Source organism: Mus musculus, chromosome 18 (assembly GCF_000001635.26).
Source record: "Mus musculus strain C57BL/6J chromosome 18, GRCm38.p6 C57BL/6J".
NCBI classification, from domain to species: domain Eukaryota; kingdom Metazoa; phylum Chordata; class Mammalia; order Rodentia; family Muridae; genus Mus; species Mus musculus.
Window position 1 is genome coordinate 7,610,001 of NC_000084.6, and position 24,886 is coordinate 7,634,886.

Below are 24,886 nucleotides of genomic sequence, written 5' to 3' on the forward strand. Positions count from 1 at the left end.
CAAAGTGAAAGAAAGAAAAATAGACGCATCTTGGAAGTCAGAGATTTTGCCTTTAATTTATTCCTAGTTTTTTTCTTATATACATGCTTAAGTGGCTATTAATTAGTAATTTTAGAATTTGTGTGTGTGTGTGTGTGTGTGTGTGTGTGTGTGTGTGTGTGTCTGTATGTGTGCATACCATGGCACATATTTGGAAATCAGAGGACAACTTATGAGTTCCTTTTTTCCTTTTCCCATGTGTATCCCAGGGTCAAACTCAGGTCATAGGGTCTCAACAGATCATTATTCTAGCACTTGGATTACTGGAAAAATTATTCTAGCACTCTAGATTACTGCACAAAGATGTAAAACTTCTAAGCAATTTAACTACTAAAGATAAGCCAGGGCCCAGAGAGGAAGAGGTACTGTCTCCCAAGTCACTGTCAGTTCAGACCAAGTGAAGGTCACATAACAAGGGCAAAATGGTCCCATGAGAGACAAATAGGCTCATACTCAATGAAGCAATCCACAATGCCAATTGATACAACATAGATGAAAAAAAAAAAATCCCATCTCAGAGTGCATGTCTATGTCACAGCACAGTGGAATGCCTACATGAGCTTGGATTTTTCAATACCAGGTCCCTATTTTAAGGCACTATATTGAGTGCTGTGGCACTGCTCAGAGGAGGGACCACAGTGACGGAAGAAAATCAGTAGGAGCTGGCCTTTGAAGTCACTTTACAGTGCCTTCCCCACTGCTCAGAGGAGGGACCACAGTGACGGAAGAAAATCAGTAGGAGCTGGCCTTTGAAGTCACTTTACAGTGCCTTCCCCACTAAAATCCCTTGGCAGCCATGAGTGCAAGCAAATACTTCTCATATCAAGCTGTTTCTGTCAAGCATTTTGGCACAGTGCTGTGTGGTATGACAGTAACTAATATACTATATGGGAAAAACGAGGATGGGCACACACGGTGTGAATGCCTGCAGTTTAAGCATTGGATGGGTAGAGACAAAAGAATTAGGAGTTTAATGGCATCCTCAGCTACATGGTTGAGTTTGAAGCCAGCCTGAGCCACATGGAACTTTAAAAAAAAAAAAAAATCAAGGAAACAGCAACAAAAAAATAGAGATTAGCAATAGGAAGCCCCCCGATTCCACGTGATTGGCTTTTCTAAGTTGCACTGCAGTTAAAACTATGTGGCAGATGCAAAGAATCATTGGCCATCTTTAAAAAAATAAGGTGACTCTGGCTGCTTCCAGACAGAACCATGACAGGTCATGAAGCAACAAACTGCAATCTAGACATGAGGCCATGAGTGCCAGTCTAAGTGTCAGTCATACAAAAGAAGTCATCTGGTTACTGACGCCATAATAGAGATGGGGCAGGGAGTCACCTTTAAGAAAGGAGAATTTAGTTAATAACAATCATCACTTCTGGTGCCTTGCTTCACATAGGCACTATGCTTAGTACTTTAGAGTATTTAATTATCCCCTTGCCTTTCCTCTATAGTGGATTCAATCATCCGCCTGTTTCACAGAAGAAAACTGAGGCTTGGAAATACTCAATTACCTGTGTCTGGAATGCCCTCCGAAAGTCTGTACGCGAAATCCACAGTCTCAATTTGGCACTATCAAAAGATGGAAATCTTAAGGAGTAAGGCCTAGGGCTGGAGAGATGACTCAGTAGTTAAGAGGTCCTGAGTTCAATTCCCAGCAACCACATGATGGCTCACAACCATCTGTAATGGGATCTGATGTGTTCTTCTGGTGTATCTGAACAAAGCAATTGTGTACTGATATAAATAAAATAAATCTTGAAGGAGGGGGAGGAAGAGAAGAAGAAGAGGAAGAAGGAGAAGGAGGGAGGAGAAGGAGGAAGAAGAAGGGGGAGGAAGAAGGGGGAGGAAGAGGAGGAGGAGGAAGAGAAGGAGGAGGAGGAGAAAGAAGGAGGAGGAGGAGGAAGAGGAGGAGGAGGAGGAGGAGGAGGAGGAGGAGGAGGAGGAGGAGGAGAAGGAGAAGGAGGAGGAGAAGGAGAAGGAGAAGGAGAAGGAGAAGGAGAAGGAGAAGGAGAAGGAGAAGGAGAAGGAGAAGGAGAAGGAGAAGGAGAAGGAGAAGGAGAAGGAGAAGGAGAAGGAGAAGGAGAAGGAGAAGAAGAAGAAGAAGAAGAAGAAGAAGAAGAAGAAGAAGAAGAAGAAGAAGAAGAAGAAGAAGAAGAAAGTAGTAGTAGTTGGTAGTAAGGCCTAGGGGAAGGTATTCAAGTCATCATGGACATGGCCTCTGTGAAAGGCAGCAGGATTCCATTCTTTCTCTCACTCTTTCTGTGCCTCCCATAGCAATGTGTTGTCTTGCCTCTATGAAATGTATGTTGACCTACTCAGAAACTTGTCATAGTAAAGAAAAGCTGACCACACTTGCCAAGGTTCATGAGACCAGTGATCCATGAGACTTGGAATAGAAACCCTAGTATACATGGTTAGTTTTACAGTCCACATTGTTCATCACTGAAGCATGTAGCCTTAAGGTAATCAATTGGAGGCTAGGACAGTAGACACTGATCCACTAGGAAGAGCTATGGCAGCAGACCTACAGAACACAGGAGGGCTGCAAATAGAGTTTCTGAGAAAAATATCAAGTTGTCTTTCTCCTCAGAGTGAAGTATCTGGCCTGAATGAAGCTATGTTCTTTTCAGCAGAAGGGCAAGTTCCTGTGAAATCTACCAGAACCATAATATCATCGCTGGTCTTATCTCAGGCAGAAGCACACTTCACTGGAAACCAAAAGCAGAGAAAAGCATGCCATCTGAGTCACATCGGTGGGAGCCAACAAAGCCAGTGACCTTCCAGAATGCTTCTGGGCCTCTGCAATTAAATAGAGAACTTGATTTAAGTGTTGGCTGTCAATGTATCCACATTCCCTTCTCCAGACATGCATGACACATGACTAGCTTTAGAGGGAGAAATGATCAGATAACACATTCTAACTCAAGACATTCAAAGTCTGTGAAGGACTACTGCCAATTCAAATTCTACAAAGTCAATGATCTAGAGCTCAGGGGAGTGCCAAGCAGTGCCATAAGGGAATCAAAAAAGTTCCCAAGCCAAGGAGTAAAGACATACATTAGCAGAAGCGCTGACTACGCAGGTCAAAACCTCAAGGTCCCACTGAACAGACAGGAGCAACTCAGAGAAACAAGTGAAACCAAGAAAAAACTGAGAAATTAAAGACATAACCATTCAGCCATCAAATCTACTGCTGTAATTAGAACTGACCAAACCTCCATTAACATCCCTGACTCCTCAGTCACCCCATCGCCAACATCTGTCTACCTGTGCAACATCAGTGAGCTCCCTCCAATGTAACCATACTGGACCCTCTACACTTGATATGGCATTGCTATAAAGTTCTATAGACAGATGCCTCAAAGAGAAGTATAGAGTGTCAATAAGGGATAGGAATACATCAAAATGTACATCTTCTTACACGCTAGGAAGCAATTTCCATCTATTAGATCAAGCATCAGTTGAAGAACAAGTTCATGATTGCAGTGTGAATTTTGTGTGCCTCCTTTAGGTTTCTCAAGGGCACACTTCTAATATTAGGCTGTTGCACTGGTAGAAAAAGTTGCAAGGCCAGACACTGTAGGTGTGCTGTGTACCTGTCTATATTGTGATCAGGATCCAAAGGAGGAAAAATTACAGAGTTTCAAAAAAATATGTGTTGTGTGTACTGTGGTGGGGGGGAGGGGGGGGAGGAAGTTCCAACATGAATTCAGTTGTGTCATTCTCACCTACCTCTGTGCGTGTGTGTTTGGGGGGTGGGGAGGGGCGGTTCCAACATGAATTCAGTTGTGCCATTCTCACCCACCGGTCTTGTCATGGTATGTGAGTCACTTAGGTTGAAATCCTGGCCTGACCACTATTTACAAGATTCATGATACAATCCTTCCATTTGTAAAATGAAAAGACAACATCAAAGAGATGGTAAAGAATTACAAACTCATACCTTGGCAGAGCTTGCTCAACACAGTCCCTGCATATTACAAGGGAAAGACACGTAGCAGATTCTATCTACAGCTCCAATCTGTCATAGCGTTGTCCAGCTGTTGCTAAATTCAAACTTTGCCTACTATTTACATCTTAAAGGATACTTTAATCTCTGTGCAAAAATAAAGTACTTAGCTACTCATTTAAAGACCCATGAGAAATCTGACCAAAGTCACTGTAACTGTCATCTGCCCAGGGCTGAAAACACTGAGCAGACCTGTGGTGGGTCAGCAGTCAGTTGGCATGCTGACCATTTAAAAGTACTTTGCTGAGCCATTGTTCTAAAAACCCTGGAGAGAAATGAAGAAGAAAATCCAGTGTAACAGGTTCCAGTTATCTGGTTCCCAGCCGGGGTTCAAGAAGACTCATGTAATCTCTCTCATCTAGGAAGTAAATACTTGTACATTCAGCAGTCACTCAAATGATGAGAAGGAATCTGGGAGGGACGGAAAACAGGTCTGACCCAATGTGGAAAAACCTGTTCTAGAGAACAGGCAAGCAGAAGTGTGGGCTGCAGACTGAGGAGTCTGCTGCTTCCCTTCTCACTACCTGGTTCCAAGAGACGCTCCCGAGAGGCGCCTGACTTGCCCTACCCAAACAGCTACCACAGCACCTTGAACGTCTTCATTTCTTTTTTTCTTTTAAATGTTTTTAAATTAATTTTATTTTTTAAAAGGTTTATTTATGTATTATATGCAAGTACACTGTAGCTGTCTTCAAGCACCCCAGAAGAGGGCGTCAGATCTCATTAAGGATAGTTGTGAGCCACCATGTGGTTGCTGGGACTTGAACTCAGGACATTCAGCAGAGCAGTCAGTGCTCTTAACGCTGAGCCATCTCTCCAGCCCAAACATCTTAATTTCTGATCTACGTCAACATTTCAAGAAGGCATTTCAAGGAGTGGAGAAGGTGTTCCTTTTACCCATGGAATGTCAATCAAATGTATATAAACAGCCAGGCACAGTAAACACACCTATCATCAAGACAATAGCTAGGCATTTAGTGGGCACACTCAGAACCCCAGCAGTCCAAGGCAGAGGCCAAGCACACAATGAACATTTAGAGGGTACACTTAAAATCCCAGAATTCACAAAGCAAAGCAGGAAGATTGGCAGTTCAAGGACAGCCAAGACCCTAAAGCAGGAAGATTGGCAGTTCAAGGACAGCCAAGACCCTAAAGTGAAATTCTGACTTGAGCATAATTTTTTTAATATTTTATTTATAATTTACATACACACACAGAGGCATATATAAATTATATATATATGTATATATATTATCTTAGAGTTTGTTTTTCTCCTACTTTATTATTTTGCAAGTACTTTAAAGACAAATATATTTACATATTTTCAAATCTGGAAATACGATGTATTTTTTTCATGTCAGGGTAATTATATATAATTCACAGACAAAAAAGTTCCGCTTCAATGTTTCTATTTCTTCTTCCCTTACCAGCCCTATAGGGTTTCTACCATTATTTTTATTTAATTCCAAATAAATTAAGCTACTTTCAAATTGTAACAAACAAATGTTTCTACTAATAGAGCCAGAGCTTAGAAAGCAATATGCTGTCTTGATTCCAAAATCCAGGGCTTTCTCCCCACAAGCACTGAGCAGAAGCATCTCCCTCAGAAGGTTTTCCAGCTGATGCAAGCAGTCTCTCAAAAGAAACTCAGCTATCTGGGGCCTCCTCCCTTGAAGGGACATTAAAGTCATGTCACTAAAGAATGATCCCACTGGGGAAATCACCTATAATGTGATCTGATGCCCTCCTCTGGCACACAGGTGAGGCAGAGCACTCACATACATTAAATAGATGGATGGATGGATGGATGGATGGATGGATGGATGGATGGATGACAGATAGATCTTTTTTTTAAAGCAAAGAAGAGAATGACCTCACACCAAGATATTTGGCACAAGCTACTACCACATGTTCCTCAGATCCAGGCTACTTCCCAGAGAATCACAAACTACTATTTACACTCTGGGCCCTAAGAGCCCACCCCGCCCCACATCCCTTCAGTTTCCTACATCTCTCCAGCACCCCTCTAGCTTTTCTATCTTCCAGCATCTGCCTCCCCTTGAAGTTCACATTTTAGATGCTTCCCATGTTTATGTATTTCTAAAAAAAAAATTGTGCAATCTTTTTCCACTGTCTGTCTGCCTACTTAGGAAACACACAGAGGAAGGAGGGTTTCCCCTGGACCCCTGCAAGTCAACCTTGCAAAGGACTCCTTGGATCCAGTGTACTTTTAGCTTGGCATTTTTCTAATCAAGTGTTGTAGAAACAAATTTAGCTCATTCATCCTGAGCAGACGTGTTCTAGAATCTAACAGAACAACTCATAATGTTGAAACCTAATTTAAATTTTTATCAAATATTTAGCTTGCTTTTTCTCCTATCTCAGATACTGAGAGAAAGTTTTTGAAATGTCAGCCTGCTGGGAGCCTGAGGATTGATGCAGGCAATGATTACCACCAATACTCACAACATCCCAGACAAGCAACAGAACTTGGCCAAACAGAAACTCACACCCTGTGTAAGAGTTCTGCTAAGAAGTAGACATTAAATCAAATCAAGATCAAAGTTCCACTCACTGGAACTAAAACAGAACATGCTGAACCTTCCTTAAATGCAGGTGGCAAATGTCCTGGTGTGGTTTTTTTTCTTACCGAAGATGCCACAGTGATAGAATCGCAATGTCTCCAACAAAGGGACATTACATCTCTCAAGCTCTGTGAATTCAGTTAAGTGTAGCAGCAGATCAGCGTGTTTGCAGAAGTTCACTGTGATACAACAAATGTAACATCACATGAGTCAGGAGTCGCTGGGGCCAGTCGCACTGACTTTCAAGCCATTCTAAACTCCCCTTACGGGGTTGCAGAAAGGCTCAGTGGGTAAAGTACCTGCTAAGCAAGCATTCAGATCAAATGCAGATTCCCAGCGTACAGGTGGGTGTGGCTGCTCACTGTAATCTCAGCACAGAGGAGGCAACAGCAGAGGGTACCTAGAGCAAGCTGACAAGCTAAACTGGCCTTATCACTGAGCTCGGGGATCAGCTGAGAGATCCTGTCTCAATGAGCCCACAGTGGAGCATGATTAAGAAAAGCTCCCAAAGTCACCTTGGGGCCTCCACACACACACATTCATATACACACATGTAATATGCATGTACACTATACATATACATCCTAAAAAACAATTTCACAATACAGCAGAGATGTATGAAAAGGCAGCAGGTCCCTGCTTCTGGTAAGGAGGCTTCAGCAGGTAGTAAGACAGGTGGGCCTGGGTCAGCACCTTGCTGGGGAGACAGAGAAGTATGAGGAGCAGGCCCTAAACTGTCCTGACCAAAGTTCCTATCAGCTGGCAGTACTCAAAGAGATTGTGAACTCTGTGGGTCTATACAAACTTTTCAAAACACCCAGCGTGTCAAAATGGTTTTAATCAAAAGAAGGGGTATACAGCTCAGCGGAGAAGCGAGTGCTTAGCATGCATGAAGACCTGGCTTCAATCTCACAGAACTGCACCCCCCCCAAAAAATATTGACAGACAGACAGAGTAAGTATGATTGAAATGATTCTGATGCCAAAAGTAAGAGATAGAGTCAAGGGTCAAGGGTTTGCTGCTGCAAAGCTTTCAGACATGACCTTATTCTCTGCTTTGTCCTCAGAACAGAACACTAAAAGTTGAGACTAGAAATGGACCAGGAGGGTACTACCTACCACCCACTTGAGCAGCCTGAGAATATTCTGTATGTGGCAGGGGTGGGAAGCCAGGAGGGCTGGGGCAAGCAGCTGTGAGTGCTTCTTGGCTCTAGGAAGATCTAAGCAAAGCACACACTGCAACGGTGAGGATTGTTAGCACAAGGAGAGTCTGCGCACAAGCTTAGCTTCAGGTCACAATCTGTTTTCACTACCTGTCCTATTTAGGGTTTCTATTGCTGCGATAAACACCATGACCAAAAGCAACTTGGAGAGAAAGGGATTTATTTCAGCTTATAATTGTAGTCCATCACAAAAGGAAGCCAGGGCAGGGCTCAGGGCAGGAACCTAGAACAGGGAGCTAAAAATGAGTACTGCTTACTTACTGGCTGTGTCCCCAAAGGTTGGTGAACCGTCCTTTTTAATTTTCTTTATTTTAAATTAAAATATAATTACGCCATCCCCCCTTCCCTTTCCTCCCTCTAATCCCTAACGTGTCGCTCCCTCTGTTCCCTCTCAAATTCACAACCTTTTTTTTTAAATTATCAGGGTTACACAGATGTAACTGCATAACTATATAAATACAGCGTGCTGCATCTGCTTAGAGTTACTTGTATGTATGTAACTACATGGCCCACTGTTTGGAATTGGCTAACTAATTAGGGGAAGACTTCCCCCAGGAAGGATAACTTCCCTGGGGAAGACTGATTCTTCTTCTCTTAATAATCCTTGCTGCCCCTAGTTCTTTGTCAAGAATTGTCTATTGTTATTCTCACTGTTTGGGCCTTGTGTAGGCAGCCATATTGTTGAGGTATCTAGGTGGAGCATTCCTGTGGTTTTGAGGAGACACAATCTCACAAAAGATGTCCTAATCACCTGATTGCTTTCTTATACAACAACCCAGGACCATCTGCCTAATGGAAGAATTACCCATAGTGGGCTGGGAAACCGACATCAATCAAATAATCAAGAACACATCCCCAAAAGACTTGCCTAAATCTAACCAGGATACTAGACTCTCTTCCCACTCCCAGTTTTGTTTTAAGATTTATGTATTTATTTTATGTATATGAGTACACACTGTAGCTGTACAGGTAGTTGTGAGCCTTCATCTGATTGTTGGGAATTGAATTTAGGACCTCTGATTGCTCTGGTCTGCTTGCTCTGGCGACCTGGTTGGCCCCACTCACTCCAGCCCAAAGATTGATTGATTGATTGATTGATTGATTGATTGATTGATTTATAGTGTAAGTACACTGTAGCTGTCTTCAGATGCACCAGAAGAGGGCGTCAGATCTCATTATGGATGGTTGTGAGCCACCATGAGGTTGCTGGGATTTGAACTCAAGACCTTCAGAAGAGCAATCAGTGCTCTTGCTCGCTGAGCCATCTCACCAGCCCCTACTCCCAGTTTTTATAGTTGTTTTAAAACCTGTTTTTCTTTGTTTAAAAATATTACAATGTTATGTATGAAAATTTAGGAAGATAATCATTACAAAGTAGCTCATTTATAATCTTAATGCCTACTAAAGTTACTTTTCAACTGTTTTGAATACGGACACTAATAGCAATCATTTATTAAAAGCTATCTATAGACAACTAAGAGAATTTTACATGAACATAAACTCACTCTTTATTGTTAAGGCAGAATTATCCTAAGTACATGATTTTATGATTTTTTTACCCACCATGTAGTAATAATCCCCAAATATCTTCTGCTGCACATTTAAATTAGTTCTTTTTTGAGGCATTAAAATGTTGTACTATATTATATGTATAGGTATGTACAATTCATAATGCACAGTAGCAAACGCTATACGCATTTAATGTAAACACACACACACACAGGCTTGGGGCTAGAGATGGCTCAGTGGTTAAAAGTACTGGACTAAGTTCAATTTCCAGCAACTACACAGTGACCTACAAATCGCCTGTAATTCCAGTTCCAGAGGATCCCACGCCCTCCAATGCCTTCTTCTGGCCTCTGTGGACACAGGCATATACATAATACATAGATACGCATATAGCAAAACACTTATACACATAAAATTAAAATATTTAATTAAAAGAAAGAATAGCCTGTGAGCAGTACACCAGCAGTGGAAGGCAGAAGGCCCATGAAACCCAAGAATGTGGCCCCTGCAGATAGAATGACAGAGCCAGAAGCATCAGCCATGGACTGGACTCACCTTCAGGAAAATAAGCAAGCAGTTAACCTCAAGTGGAAATTCTTTCCAGAAGCTAAGCCTTCCCAAAGTACATGGTGTTTGGGAAACTATTAAAGAAATATTAAGAAGTCAACATGACTTGAGTGGAAACTTTTAACCCAGGTACCCAACAAATGCTATGCACACTTTCCTAGTAAAACCAACACATGGAGCACTTGCCTCTCTAAATGTCTGTAGTCCATTACCATCAACCATCCATCCATCCATCCATCCACTCACCCACCCACCCACCCTATCCACCTACAAACCGCAAGAACAACTTAAAAGCAGTAATGTGGAATTGGAACAGGAACAAGCTGATCAGAAACAGAGAGCCTAAAGACAGGTGAGTGGGAGAGATAACTCTTGGTGTAGATCAGAATTAGCATCACCGCCCCCTAGGCTACTTTATAAATGGGACTGGGAAAAATTAACCTTGCCACTTTTTTTTTAAAAAGTAGAAACACGCTTTAAAAAAAATATTTTCTAAACAAGATATAAGATGGGGGAAATGGATGGACACCAAAAATGACAATTCTGTTCTGAACAGTATGTGAAGAAGACACTATAATGTAAAACAAGGCCTTTTAAGTGCTGGGAACCAAGCTCCAGAGAAAAAGATTCTAGAAGGATCTAAAATCAAAGGAGAGAGTGACATCTATAAAGTAGGACAGAAAGGAAGGAAAAGGTCAGGGAACCCTAATAGAAAAGTTAGTAAAAATTAATACATGCCCAAATCAAGGAAAATGTGGTAAAGGGAACGCCACATGGTTAACAAGCATAGGATAGAACACATGACTGTGTTCGAAACCAGAAACTGGCGTGTGTCTCTGTCTGGGTGGCTCCGCCTGTTGCATTAGATTGGGAAAAAAATATGAAGTCAGAAAATGTGAAGCTCCAGGGAGAATGTGGAAACAGCAGCTGGTGAGAGAGTGAGCCCGAACAGCCAGCCCAGGTCTGAGCCAGCAGTGCTTCCAAATAAGGCATTGACACAGTCAGGTCAGCAGGGACAGAGCTGCACAGATGGGTAAGCAAGGAAGAGACCTCAAACAAGTGTCATGCTCTCCATGAACAGTGATGACAGTGTACATGAACCGTGCATTACCTGAGCACCAACAGGGTACAAAGAAGGGAGAGAGGACAAAGAGGGCACCCAAGCCAGACCCTCCATCTAAACAACAGGTGCCAATTCCCCACTTACCAGTCACTGTGCCCCATGCTGTTGTCCCAGGATCAAAGGTGACATACTTGATCTCAGACTTTATTTTTTTTTTAAGATTTATTTATTGTTATATGTAAGTACACTGTAGCTGACTTCAGACACACCAGAAGAGGGCATCAGATCTCATTTCGGATGGTTGTGAGCCACCATGTGGTTGCTGGGATTTGAACTCAGGACCTTCTGGAGAGCAGTCAGTGCTCTTAACTGCTGAGGCATTTCTCAGCCCCCATCTCAGACTTTATAATCTGATGAAGACACAGCAAAAGTGGGAGTATGGTAGCCACCACAGAGGAAATAAAATCAAGGACTGTAACCATCATGAAGAAAGGGAGTCTACTTTGCAGAAGATCCCCAAAGAGATGGGGGTGCTCAGATCTGCAGGGAGAAATTAATCAGGTATATGGCAAACTTGTAGCCCTAAGAACTGCGTTCAAAATCACGGAGTGTAGTCCCACATTCCTACAGGTTAGCAGTAACCAAGAGGTGAGTGCCAGAAACTTCTATAATTTCACTCATGAACAAACTTAAAGAGCCTGCTACATGTCCAACTTGGTGGCACATACCTGTAATCCCAGCATTTGGGAAACTGAAACATGTAGGTGGAGTGTTTCAGACTAGCCTCAAAAACACGGGAGTGCTAGCGACAGAGCCCAATCAATGGCATGCTGACTGTGCAAGCATGAGTACCTTAATGCCAGCACTCATGAAGAAACCAGTCTGGTTGTCCCACACTTAGAATCCCGGAACAGGGGAGGTGGAGACAGATGGTGACCAGGCTGGCTGCCCACCTACTTGGCAGCTCCAAGTCAGTGAGAGACCATTCAAAACACAAGGTGGATGACTCCTGAGGAACCACACCCCAAGTTGTCCTCTGAACACACATACACATACACACAAATGAACAGCCACATTGACACATGAACACCTACACATACATATGTACCTGCACTCATACACACATATACACAAAACATAAAGAGATGATCCCTTTAAAAAAAATAAAAACCAAACCTGGCATATTAAAGCCGGACCAGAAGGCTAACTGAGTCCAAAATACTCTAACAACGAATTCAACACTGGAGAGAGGCACCTTCAGGATGAATATTTTACATGCCTAAAAATTTTTCCTGTAGTCAAGAAACAGTAATTAAGTTCACATATTATTCCACAATGCATGGAAATAAGGATAAATATAAAATTCCCTGTCTTAAGGATCTTCCTTCAATTTATAAGATTTGGGAGTCTCACTGTTTCATACCCTAACTGCTTTCTGTGACTAAAAAGCCAACCCTTATTGCATGCTTGTCACCTGCTAAACACAATTCTAGGAGCACGAAGGTTAACTTAATATTAACTTAAAACCAACATAACATACTAGTATTCATACTTTAGAGTTGAAAACCTGAGGACATGGCAGGACACTGCAGTCATGAGAAAGACCTACAGAAGATTAAGCCAATCAGCGCTCCAACATGAACAGGGAAGAAGCTGGCAAGAACCCACCCACCTCACCCCACCCCCAGCTGAGGTGCTTAGGGATGAGGGGAGACTGTTTTCTTCAGGGATACGGCCCCTGGAAGGCTGCCAGTGTATGACCTCATATCCATCCATGCACATGTAGGCAGCACTCACCAGACTCATTAGGAAGGAGGAAGAGGAGACAGAAATGAAGTTGGGGATCCAAATGGACTTAGAAGAGCAAAGTGGGATGCAGAGGGTCTAATTGCACTGTATTCATGCATGAAATTACCAGAGGGTGTGTGTGTGTGTGTGTGTGTGTGTGTGTGTGTGTGTATGTTAACTGTTAACTGGCCTGAAGCACTGTCCCTAGGAATTGGCAAGGCTGAGACTCAAGTCAACATCTTTCAAACTCCAAAGACTGTACCAGCAATAGTACTTGTATCTCCTCTGGGATTCATTCAATGTTTTTCACTGTGTCAGCAGCACCACATTACCTTGAACTTACCAGAACTTCAAGAATCTCTGGGCCAGGGTAGCAGGCCACATTTTCACAACACCTGTACATGACTTCAGAGCTTGAAAATCACTAGCCTACTTTGCATGAAGGGTGAAATGATCACCATTTTGAAAAACCCCAGATATAGGGTTTTGTCCTAATGCAAATGGCGTAATGCATATTTCAAAATAATGTCAATTTATTTCCTCACTACCCACAGACCCCAATTCTCATCAGCTTCTCTTCTCGACCCTGAAAGGGAAAAGAAAAAGAAAAAGAAAAAGAAAAAGGAAAAGGAAAAGAAAAAGAAAAAGAAAAAGAAAAAGAAAAAGAAAAAGAAAAAGAAAAAGAAAAAAAAAAACAAAAGGCCTACTCTTTATTCTGACTGTGCCACACTAGGAAACAAGAAGGACACGTCACAGGGTCCATGAGATGGTCGGTGGATAAGGGCATTTGCCATCAAGCCTAAGGAACTGAGTTGGACCCCTGGAACCCACATGGAGAAGCAGCCCCACTTCTGCTTTGACCTCTACCCCTCACTGTGGCAAGTATGTGCAAGCAAGTGGAAGAGTTATGGATGACTATATAAATGTAATTTAAATTTTTTAGGACAACCCATGTCTGGAAAAAAAAAAAGTGGTCAAGTACAGTTGACCTCTGCAACTGGTATATTTTCCTATCCAAGGACTCAACCAGCTATAGATGAGGGAAGCTGGGGGCAGACTGGACATCTTAGTTGTATTCATTCCCTAAGGAACACCGAGTAGTCTAACAGCTACTCAGGTGCCATTTACACTGTATAAGAAGTGTACCTGGTAGTCCACGACATCTTATCTAAATTAAGAACTGCTTTATCCAAAGGACCGTGTTTACTCATCCCCCTGCTGAAGCAAGGAATAAAAAGCAATACAATCAACAGCAAGGCCAGCTAAGAGTTCCAGTCACAGAGAGAGGAAAACCCTCGTTCATCTCTCCTAATGAAGCAAAGTGTAGAAAAATGTATTAAGTGACTGCACAAGGAAAACACTTTCACAGCTCTGGAGGGAAGCCTTACCTAAGCATCTATTCACAATGAGTGGCACACAGTCTTACCACAAGTACTTTGCCACATCTTTTAAAAAACCAACCTAAGGAAAAAAGGAAGGAAAAAAAAAAAAGCCAAGGTACCCTCAAATAGCTTAGTCCTTGTTTATATAAATTGTCAGCAAAGCACAGCCATTTTTTGAAAGCTCAAGCTTACACAAACACAGAGCAATAAATCTTCCCTCTGCTCTGGGTTACTGACTATGAGGAGAACCAGGAAGCCCACAGTAGAGGTTATTTATGAACGCGCTCAAAATTTCATCACTTTAAATTAAACACCCTACTCTTCAGAATAAGCTCATTTCATCAACCTCCCTGAAGTCATTCACTGCCGTGGAAAGAGCAGCTGCCCCTCCCCACATGCCTCCCCATCACTAAACTGTGTACAGCATGACAGTAAGAGTAGAAAGAATGACAACATTACAGTAGGGAAGCTGTCCATAGTGGCACCAGGTACGCCATGCAGGGCAGCTTGTATAGTATCCTAGATAATTCTGGAGAAACCTGCCAATCTATAGTGGGGAGAGATTGGGTAGAAACAGGAAAATCTATCTCCAGTTCCCATATTCAGGAGAACTGGGCACAAGGAAGCGCTTCCGGCTTTAAGAATAACAGATGCAAGGTTTTTATCACAGAAACTTTTGCTTCAAATTTTCAGTTGACGATGTTATGCACCAAAACAAGAAGAGTGAGCCTGACCCAGCAGCCCAAGTCTGTAATTGCAGCACTCGGGAGGCAAAGGCAAGAGGATCACTTCAAATTCAAGGCCAGTCTGGGCTACATAAAAACCCTGTTTCAAACACAGTCAGGGTAGAAAAGAAGGGAAGGGGCAGACATATGGATGAAATGCAGGGTTTAACTTGTATACGGTTATCTTGTATTTCACAAGTAAGTTACATCAAATGTAGTCTACCTGAAACATACCATGGTGCATTACAAAAGACAGAAAGGATTACTTCAAAATAAGAACATAATAAGAAATGTCATGAGACATGTCAATGTTCCTAATTTCTTTAACAAAACCTAACAGCCAGCGAGTTCCCCAATCTGACATCAGCCCATACTGACCCCTTAAACTCTTGAGTCATTCTAATTTTAAAAAATTTAAAAAAAAAACTGCTACATTTTCAACCCTTCAATAATTGTAAAGACTTCCTCAAAAGTCATCTTATACTTGATACTTCAGTTATATTTCAGACCAATTCCAAAACACCTGAAGTCACAGCTGGACGAGGTATGCAAGCCTGGAGCTCTTGAGTTTGCAAAAGGCCCCGCCCAGAACATTTCAGTCAGAGTCTCATGAAGCGCAATCAATTCCACTTGTTTTCTTTTGCCCGTGTGGGAAATTACCTTCCTGGGAACTTTCAAACTGTCTTAGTAGCAGCTTGGAAAAACTATGAGACAGTATTTCTTGAAGATAACCATTTCTGATCCTGTACTGTGCTCAATAATTAGAACCTAAACCAGATTCCAAGTGAAGCGGCAGTCAAGAGTCCCGACAATAGTTTCCTTTGCCGCAATGCCTGAAAGTTCTTGTGACTGTAAAATGGGCATACTCTGCACAGCCTTCCCCTGTAACTGGCAAGTGTAACCTGTGTGCACCTAGGCAAAAAGACAGAACTTCAAAAGACACCATTGCACCACGGATGCAAACCCTCTAAACCTCAATGACCGGCATCTTTTCCCCTGTGGACATATGGCAGACTGGGCAGGTTAAAGAAAAGTTAACAGCCATTCGAGGTATTGCTTCCTAAGAACATCCAACCACGTGATAAATTGCCTAGGATTTGTCTGCCAAGTATTCACGTATTACTACAGGAGTAGCAGGTGCAGTCCTGAAGCCTAAAATCCACAGTCTGCTTTTTATAAAGCCTTTTCTGTTGTAATGTTGTTGGTTGGAGGAGAAGAAAAAGAAAAAGAAAGGAGAGCGACAGAGAGACAGAGACGGAGAGGCAGAAAGACAGAGACAGACAGACAGGAGAAAACCACAATTCTACTCCTGCCCGTTGTATTCTCAAACCTGCACGGGCATCGTCCAAACATTCCTCCCGTATTCCTTTCACCCTTCCCTCCCCACTTCATCCCAGACAAAGGTGAGTCATCAGTCACTGTGCTCGATCCACTTGTCACTTAGGAAAATGTGCCCAAACAAATTCCTGACAGGATACTGTAAGTAAAAGCAAATAACATCGCGGTGAACCCCGTGAACTACGCACTGCCTAGTGTCTAATAAACCTGAATTAAACAGTGTTCAATAAAGACGTTTTCTGGGCAAAGGGGGTTTTAAAAAGGCTTTTCAAGCACGTTCTTGCCCCCACAGTCTCCTCTTCCCGCCTAGGCTCTGCCGCCGCGTCCCAGAGCGCCCCAGGGTCCCAGGGTCCGCCCGCGCCCCCGCCCGCACCACCTCCTCTGCCCTCCTCTAAGCAAGGTGCTACGGCGAGGCGCCTGGAGGCCGGCAGGGGCTCCAGGGAGCGCGGCCGCAGGAGCCGAGACCGCGAGAGGCGCCGCAGTCCCCGGGCCTCGTACCTACTCGGCAGCCGCAGTCCAAGCGCCACTTAGCTCCACAGCTCAGGATCACAACTGAGGACAATCCGGAGGCAGATCGGATCAACTACAGCTCAGCAGGATGAACTAGCCGGTTGCACCCGCCACAACTCCTGCCTTGGCCCCGCCCCGGGGCGGAGACTCTGGGGGCGGGGTTTCGAAGTTCGGAGGCGGGGTCTCGCTGGGAGGTGCATTGGCGGGGCGGGGCCTATGGGCCTATGGGCCAAGAGCAACAGAGTGTCAGTCAAGGAGTCGGCTGATGGACTTGCCTAAGGAAAAAGGTCGTCTCAGCGCTCTCTCATTGGTTGGCAAGGGCAAACATAGCAGAGCTCTTATTGGTAGCGGCACTGTAGCTCCTCCTCTCCGTCCCCGCCCCGACCCGCTGCTGTGTTTGCCCTTGGCTGCCCAGGCCCAGGTGACTATAGGAAGAGGTGCAGTAGAGGAGCTGTGTTCCGTGTGCACTGTGTGCAGGGTACGACCTCCTGAGCTCCTACTGTCTTGTGGGTCTTGAAAGACCTTTTGTTGAATAACATCCCATCTTCAACTTCATATTAATTTAGTGAGGCTGCTGGGATATATTTTAAATTCCTCACAAATTGCAGAAAGATGTCAGATAAAAGCTCTGCGATGGTTTCACCTTTGGTGAGACTGGAAGTGAATTATTTACTACTTGTCTGTGTAGGAACAGAGAAAGCATTACTTTCATAATTTTTAATAAATAAACTTTGTTTTAGGAAAAATAGAAAAATTAATAAGGGGAAAAACTTTGGAGATATGCAAGGGACTTGATCTTCTATAATAGAGAAAAATACAATAATTACATCCTTCATTATCTTGAAAAAGAGCACAGGATAACTGAGATGTGTCTATCCTTCCAGAATATGTGTGTAGCACATAAAATAATATGTCGGCAGAATTATTATAGCAGAACTCCCTGATACAAAGAATTTTGTACTAAATAAATAAATCTTTGGAAAAAAAAAAAAAACAGGAAAAGAAATTCAGGTGACACAGTGGAAAGCTCATGTGTGGAGGAAATTAAAAGAAGACAATGTGAGTTTCTCTTCTTTGATGTGATATATGTATACTATGTATAAATGTTGAACATTAAAAGTTATGGGAAGTGTAGGAGTTAAGGATCGATGGCCTGTAATTAATCCAAATAATGGGGATGCTAGCACATTTCCAGCCAGCCTGAATGTCTGGTACCTTGGCCAGTGTGAAGCAACTTCCACTCTGAAATTTCTTAAGCTGCCAGAACAATCTCATAAATTCTGAGTAGGCCATTTCCAACAACTCCATGTAGTGAACAAGATACAGTCTTTGTTTGCTTACACTAATATGGAGAGCAAAAGCCAAACTAAAGGAAAGGAAGGTAGGTTAGCTTTCTCTGCAAATTTCTACTTCACTTGGCTTCTAGACATCCACTACCATCCCGTGAGACCATTGTGATGTCACTGCACACTGATGGAATAGATGGCAGATGGAGGCTACCATTATTCCTTCAACAGAAATCCTGGAGGAAGAGATCTGACCCAGCACCACAGTCTCATACCTTTCTGATGGCCCTTAAGTAATAAAAAGTCTTTTAGTCATTTTAGCTTAGTCCCCTGGTAGTGTGTCTGCCTAGCTGTGTAGGGTCCCTGCTTTGACCCCGAGCATTGCAAAACAGAACAAACAAAACACACACTTCCCATCTTGGCAGCTCTGTACTCCCTTAAGGATCCTGGGCTGAGGAGGAGGAGGAGGATTCAGGGCTGAGGAGGAGGAGGAGGATTCAGGGCTGAGGAGAAGGAGGAGGAAGATCCAGGGCTGAGGAGGAGGAGGATCCCGGGTTGAGGAGGAGGAAGATGATCCAGGGCTGAGGAGGAAGAGGAGGAGGATCCAGGGCTGAGGAGGAGGAGGAAGATCCAGGGCTGAGGAGGAGGAGGATGATGATCCAAGGCTGAGAAGGAGGAAGATCCAGGGCTGAGGAGGAGGAGGAGGAAGATCCAGGGCTGAGGAGGAGGAGGAGGATCCAGGGCTGAGGAGGAGGAGGATCCAGGGCTAAGGAGGAGGAGGAGGAGGAGGAAGATCCAGGGCTGAGGAGGAGGAGGAGGATCCAGGGCTGAGGAGGAGGAAGAGGAGGAGGAGGAGGAGGAGGAGGAGGAGGAGGAGGAGGAGGAGGAGGAGGAGGAGGAGAAGGATGATCCCGGACTGAGGAGGAGGATCCTGGGCTGAGGAGGAGGAGAAGGATGATCCAGGACTGAGGAGGAGGAGGAGGATTCAGGGCTGAGGAGAAGGAGGAGGAAGATCCAGGGCTGAGGAGGAGGAGGATCCCGGGTTGAGGAGGAGGAAGATGATCCAGGGCTGAGGAGGAAGAGGAGGAGGATCCAGGGCGGACAGGCTCCCATCTGCTGGTGCTCTCTGAGTTGACCAAGGATTGACTGTAGCTTGTGCTTCCCCTCTCTGGCATTTTAGGTCATTCTTACAGACCTGAACTTGTGAAAGTGGCTGTGCCTCTCAGGAGTTTGACAATGTCTCTAGTTGTTACCTCTCCCTTCATTTCCTGGCAGTGCACTTTGTGTGGATAGGTTCCCCCAAAATAACTTACTAATGTACACCTTTCTCAAATTCACAGAACAGCTCTGCCCTCTACAAACCAGTTTCTCCATTCTTTCTACTCCACTGTATACCAATGCCTGAGCTTCTCAAGTTAGATGGCTCAGGTCAAGCTCAGACACTCTGAAACAACTGGGTGTTGCCTTTACTGTTCTATCCAAACCCCCCTCTAGTAACACTGTGGAAGTTACAAGATCACAGCATTGCTTCTTCAGAGTCAGTTTCTTCACAGAACTTCTCTTCACTTCCTCTATCTACTCCACCTCCCAGGATCTTATTTTGAGTGAAGAATGTTTAAGAGTCACTGTGACAGTGAGGGATGGGAGACAGGGATGCAGGGTTGGGGGATGGGGGTCAGAGGACTGGGGACAGGGACGGGGGCTTTGAGGTTTCAGAAGCTCAAGCTAGGCCTAGTCTTTCTCTTCCTGTTGCCTGCTGATGTAGAACTCTTAACTTCTGCAGCATCATGTATGCCTGCATGATGTCATGCTTCAGGTTATGACAATAATGGACTAATCCTCTGGACAATAGGCAAGCCCCAATTAAATATTGTTCTTTTTAAGAGCTGCCATGGTCATGGTGTCTCTTCACAGCAATAGAACATTAACTACGATGGTCCCCAAGTGATTAAAGTGCTTTTTGAGGTTTGTTTCTTACTCGGGCAACTTCAGAATTTTATACTTGTTGTCTCTTGCTACTTAAGTCAAAACAATGTATAACTTGTTTTACTAATATGAGACTCTAAAAACCATTTCAGTGGTTTAACACCAAAAACATAGGCTTGAAAATGTTCCCATAAGTCACACCCAAGTACAGATCTATTTGAGTATGAGAACAACAGAAGACACACTCTTGCCTGTCAGTCTCTTGACTTAGGGAAGCAGCTTTGATCTCCAGCCTGAGCATAAGCAGTCAGACCTATATTCAGGAATTCATGGGCACAGCTGTCCACAATTCATCTTTTCTTCTTTTTATACAAGGTCTTATATAGAATCCCAGGCTGCTTTCAAAGTCATTCTATAGCTAAGGACTATAGCTTGACCCTCCTGCCTCTACTCCTGAACTCTGGAATTACAGATGTGTATACAGTACCACACTTGGCTATTTCTGTTTTGGCTTGGGTTTTCATTTGGACTGGGTTTTTTCTTTTTCTTTTTCTTTTTCTTTTTCTTTTTCTTTTTCTTTTTCTTTTTCTTTTTCCTTTTCTTTTTCTCTTTCCTTTTCTTTTTCTTTTTCTTTTTTCTTTGGGGGGGGGGTAACTTTGAGACAGCCTCTTAATACATAGCCCATGCTGGTCTTGAATTGGGCTCAAACACTCTTCCTGCCTTAATCTCTAGAATACTGGGATTATAAAAGGGTCCCAACAATGCTCAATCACACTGGTTTTAACATTATAGTTACCAAGGAAATATGGGTACCTTTAACAAAAATATTGCTGCATGTTAGTAAGCTGTTGCTCACAGCTTGTGTTGCACACCTAGCTCTGTGCTTTCCAGTTAGGACACTGACATAGGCAGAAGACACATGTTTATCCAAGTCTAACCTGGTGAGGCAACTAGCTCACTGGGGTTCCTCATAGGAGCACAGGAGACTCAAAGGCAGCTCTATCATCATAAAGTTCCCTGTACCACACAAGCTGCATCCCTAAAGTCACCCTAGCTCACAAGATGCGCCCCTAGAGTCTCTCTCTAGTTGGGAGTAGGTACACCTAAGAGAATCTCCTCTGACAATTGGTTAATGCTTACATAAGTGTGGTGGTGCTGGCTTGTAAGTCTTGTAACGTTTTGAGCTTTCTGTGCCTTCCAAATTTCTTTTACTTCCTGAGGCTTATGGCCCACTCCTAAAAGGGAATTTTTAAATTCAGAAGAAATAGCTAGGTACTGTGTTCTGCTTTGAATCTATCACAAGACTTTCTCCCTCATTTTTACACACACACACACACACACACACACACACACACACACACACACACAAGTGCACATAAGTGCAGGTCAGAAAAGAACTTGTTATCACTAAGCCATATTATAGACTCCTCCTCTCAAATTTTATCTATAGTCTCCCCCTTGCCTAATAGGCACATGACTCTCCCTCTCTCTTTGCTTGATGAGGTCCCCTGGAGTTCCGTCATCACACACTTCCTTGTTACACTTTCATAAACATGGCTACATTAGACTAGCTTGGCCTAATAGGCTGTTGAGAACTATCCTTAAGAATTAGTTCTTGAAACCAGGCATGATAGCACATGGCTTTAATAATAGCACTTGGAAGACAGAGGCAGGAGGATAGCAAATCTAACGCCATCTTGGGCACATAGCCAGACGCTGTTTTTAAAACAAAAGGAAAAAGAACCAATAAATAAAATGGAAATATTTGTGCTGCTTATAGCACAGGACTCAGAGACATCAGTGTAGACTTTCATCAGACCCAGGAGTTCATGAGCCTCTTCTCTATTTGGCAACTCTTCAGAATGTCTCTTTTGGATATTTTGCAATCTTCTGCTTCAGTTAAGACATCTGTGTTTCAGTATGCACTCACTGATAAGTGGATATTAGCCCAAAAGTTCAGAATACCCAAGATTCAATTCACAGTCCATATGAAGCCCAAGAAGAAGGAAAACCAAAGTGTGGATGCTTCAGTGCTTCTTAGAAGAACAAAATACTCACAGGAGGAAATATGGAGACAAAGTGTGGTACAGAGGCTGAAGGAAAGGCCATCCAGAGACTGCCGCACCTGGGGATCCATCCCATATACAGTCACTAAACCTGGATGTTATTGAGGGTGCCAAGAAGTGCTTGCTTACAGGAGCCTAGGATAGCTGTCTCCTGAGAGGATCTGCCAGAGCCTGACAAATTTAGAGGCAGATGCTTGAAGGACTGAACTCGGGGATCCCTGATGGAGGAGTTGAAGAAGGGACTAAAGGAGCTGAGGGGATTTGCAGCCCCAGGGAGGGAGCAACAGTGTTAACCAGCTAGATCCCCTGGAGCTCTGGGGACTAGATCACCAACCAAAGAATACACATGGAGGAATCCATGGCTCTGGCCACATATGTGGCAGAGGATGGCCATGTTGGTCATCAGTGGGAGGAGCGGCCTTTGAGCCTGAGGGTGTTAAATGTCCCAGTATAGAGGAATGGTGGGAAGATGGGTGTGGGTGGGTGAGTAGGTGAGCACCGTCATAGAGGCAGGGGGAGAGGGGATGGAATAAGAGATTTCCAAAGGGGGGACCTGGAAAGGAGAAAACATTTGAAATGTAAATAAAGAAAATATCCAATAAAACAAATGTAAAAAAAAAAAATGTATGTTTGAACTCTCACCTGGTGCCTGCCTCTGAGGAGGTGGGGTTAAGTAAGACACCTGGATACCTGGAGTATTTAAAGTTGGCTCACTACTGCTATATGCATACATTTATGCAAACTCGTGTGTGTGCTTCTCCATAAAAAGTGACCATATGAGTCCTATCAAATGGTCAAGAATTCCAGTCTGATAAAAAAGGAATGCTGCTAATTGCTTCAGTCCTGGAATGCTCACCTGAGGCACCTCAGCCAGTTGGTAATTTATTCTCTGGATGTTCCAAAAACAAACAAACAACTTGACCTTAAGACCATCCTGGGAGGGGGGACTTTACGAGGTGACTAGGTCATGAGGCCATCATTGAGTGAGTCAAGCCATCACTACAGGACTGGGTTTACTTATAAAAAACCAGTTCAGTTTGCCTGGCTTCTCCCTCCAGCTCTTCATGTGCTTCACTGTGTGAAGCACTCTTCCATGTTAAAGTACAGCAAAAAAGCACTCTTTGGTTTAAATGAGGTCTGGCTATATAACCTATGCCAAACTGAACTTGTATTCTCCTGCTCTGCGTGGGGATTTTAGGTATGTCCTTGGCTGCCAGTGCCTTAATACTGAACTTCCTAACCTTCTGTGAGGAATAAGTTTCTTTTCTTCACCATCTCATTGCAACGAAATAGGACTAAGGCAACCTCTGATTGAAATATTGGCATATATGTATGTAGGTGAATATGTATATATAGATGTATGTATGTGTGTATACTTATCACATATGTGTATGTGGCACAGGATTTTTCCTGTCCAATTATATTAGGAAAGCAGGAGACCTGTGATTAGACAGGGAAAAGGGAGGCAGAGCTAAGAGTTGCAGAGAAAGAGAGTGTCTTAGGAAGAAAGGGAAGGCCAGGATGGAAGTGGATGTGAACCAGAGTGGCTTTAACCAGTCACGGGTAGTTATGATATCACAAAGTTAGAATAACCGGGATAAAGCTTTTATCATTATCAATTGGTTCTGAAATTATTGTTTTGGCATCTTGTAAATTGAGAATGTATTGATACATAAATCTGATTGGTTAATTATGAGCTTCAAGAGTTTTGATTCTACTGAGTAAATGGGTGTTTTGGTGGCTGACCGTGGGGTGGATGGTCATTGCATGGGGCTGGCAGCAGAGATCCACCAAGGGACTCAAGAGTTCCAGTCCAGAAAGACCGCCGAGTTGAGATCACCTGGTTGTCAGCAGTAGTGCAGGAAGCATGATGGTCCATTTTTAAATATTTCCTGATATATAAATGTATGCACAAAACACTATATTCTCATAGTAAACCAAATAAACCTCCATCATACTAGAAATCACAATTCTGTTATGGTTTTGTACGGTTTTAAAGAATTCATCATATATACACAGACAGTACTGTTTGTGGTGAGGTTCAGTAGGGTGGACTAGGGTGAAGTACATATGTGTATATACTTGCTCATGTTTGCATGTATATGCATGTATGTGTGGAACCCAAAGACTGACCACAGACATGCCCCACTGCCTAGCTTTTGTAGTGTAGATCCCAGCTCAGATTAACTAAGGGCTTTGCAGACTAAGCCGTTACCTTGGTCCCCAGAAAACAAGTTTTAGCCTCACTTTTAAAAACAAACCAACAAGTAAAACTCTAAATCAAAAATAGGTTCTGGTGGCTCAGGTCTCTAATCTCAGCACCTTGAGAGACTGAGGATTAGAAGTTCAAGGGCTGCCTGGATTAACTTAATATCCAGGAGAATGGCTGACCAAAACTCTGTCTCAAATTTTAAAGGAACCTTAGAAGCTGTCTGTGGGTGCATACCAGCAGCAGCATAATTGCCCAGCATGCTGAAGCCCCTGGATTTCACCCTGCCACCCCAGACTAAATCCTGATACAGCTGAGAGTACTTTACATGTTGTCAAAAACCACAGTTCTCACTTGTTAGCCATAGTCACTGTGTAAAGCCGAATGTATCGAGGGAGTCAGTATTCTGCATTCTGAAAGCTTGGCATTGGTGGAAAGATGTATATGTGGCTTACAAGTTAAGTAAGAGGAGCTAGTACATAATTAACTTGGATTCCCTCTGTGCTCTTGTCCTGGAGATCCCAATGGAGCACCACAGGCAAAGTTACTCCCTAGCTACTTGGGTTTCCTCAGAAACAACCCTGAATACACCATCCTTAATTAATTTATACTGACCTAGAAGTAAGACGCTTCCAATTGACTCTCTACTTAAAAGCTAA

The 24,886-nt window shown here is 43.4% G+C and overlaps 1 protein-coding gene across 10 annotated transcripts in view; it reads right to left on the bottom strand.

Annotated features, from left to right (window-relative positions):
* Positions 1-16,889, bottom strand: part of Mpp7 (membrane protein, palmitoylated 7 (MAGUK p55 subfamily member 7)) — a 278,928-nt gene extending 262,039 nt beyond the window's left edge. For 3 of the 10 annotated variants that reach the window (XM_006526325.4, XM_011247025.3, XM_006526330.4), the window contains exon 1: positions 16,729-16,887. The gene's annotated coding sequence lies outside the window, so the exon portion shown is untranslated. Of the gene's footprint in view, positions 1-16,728 lie in introns of all 10 variants that reach the window. The other 7 variants (XM_006526326.4, XM_017318009.1, XM_017318010.1 and 4 more) reach the window with 4 other exon arrangements.
* Positions 16,890-24,886: the final 7,997 nt, after the last annotated feature.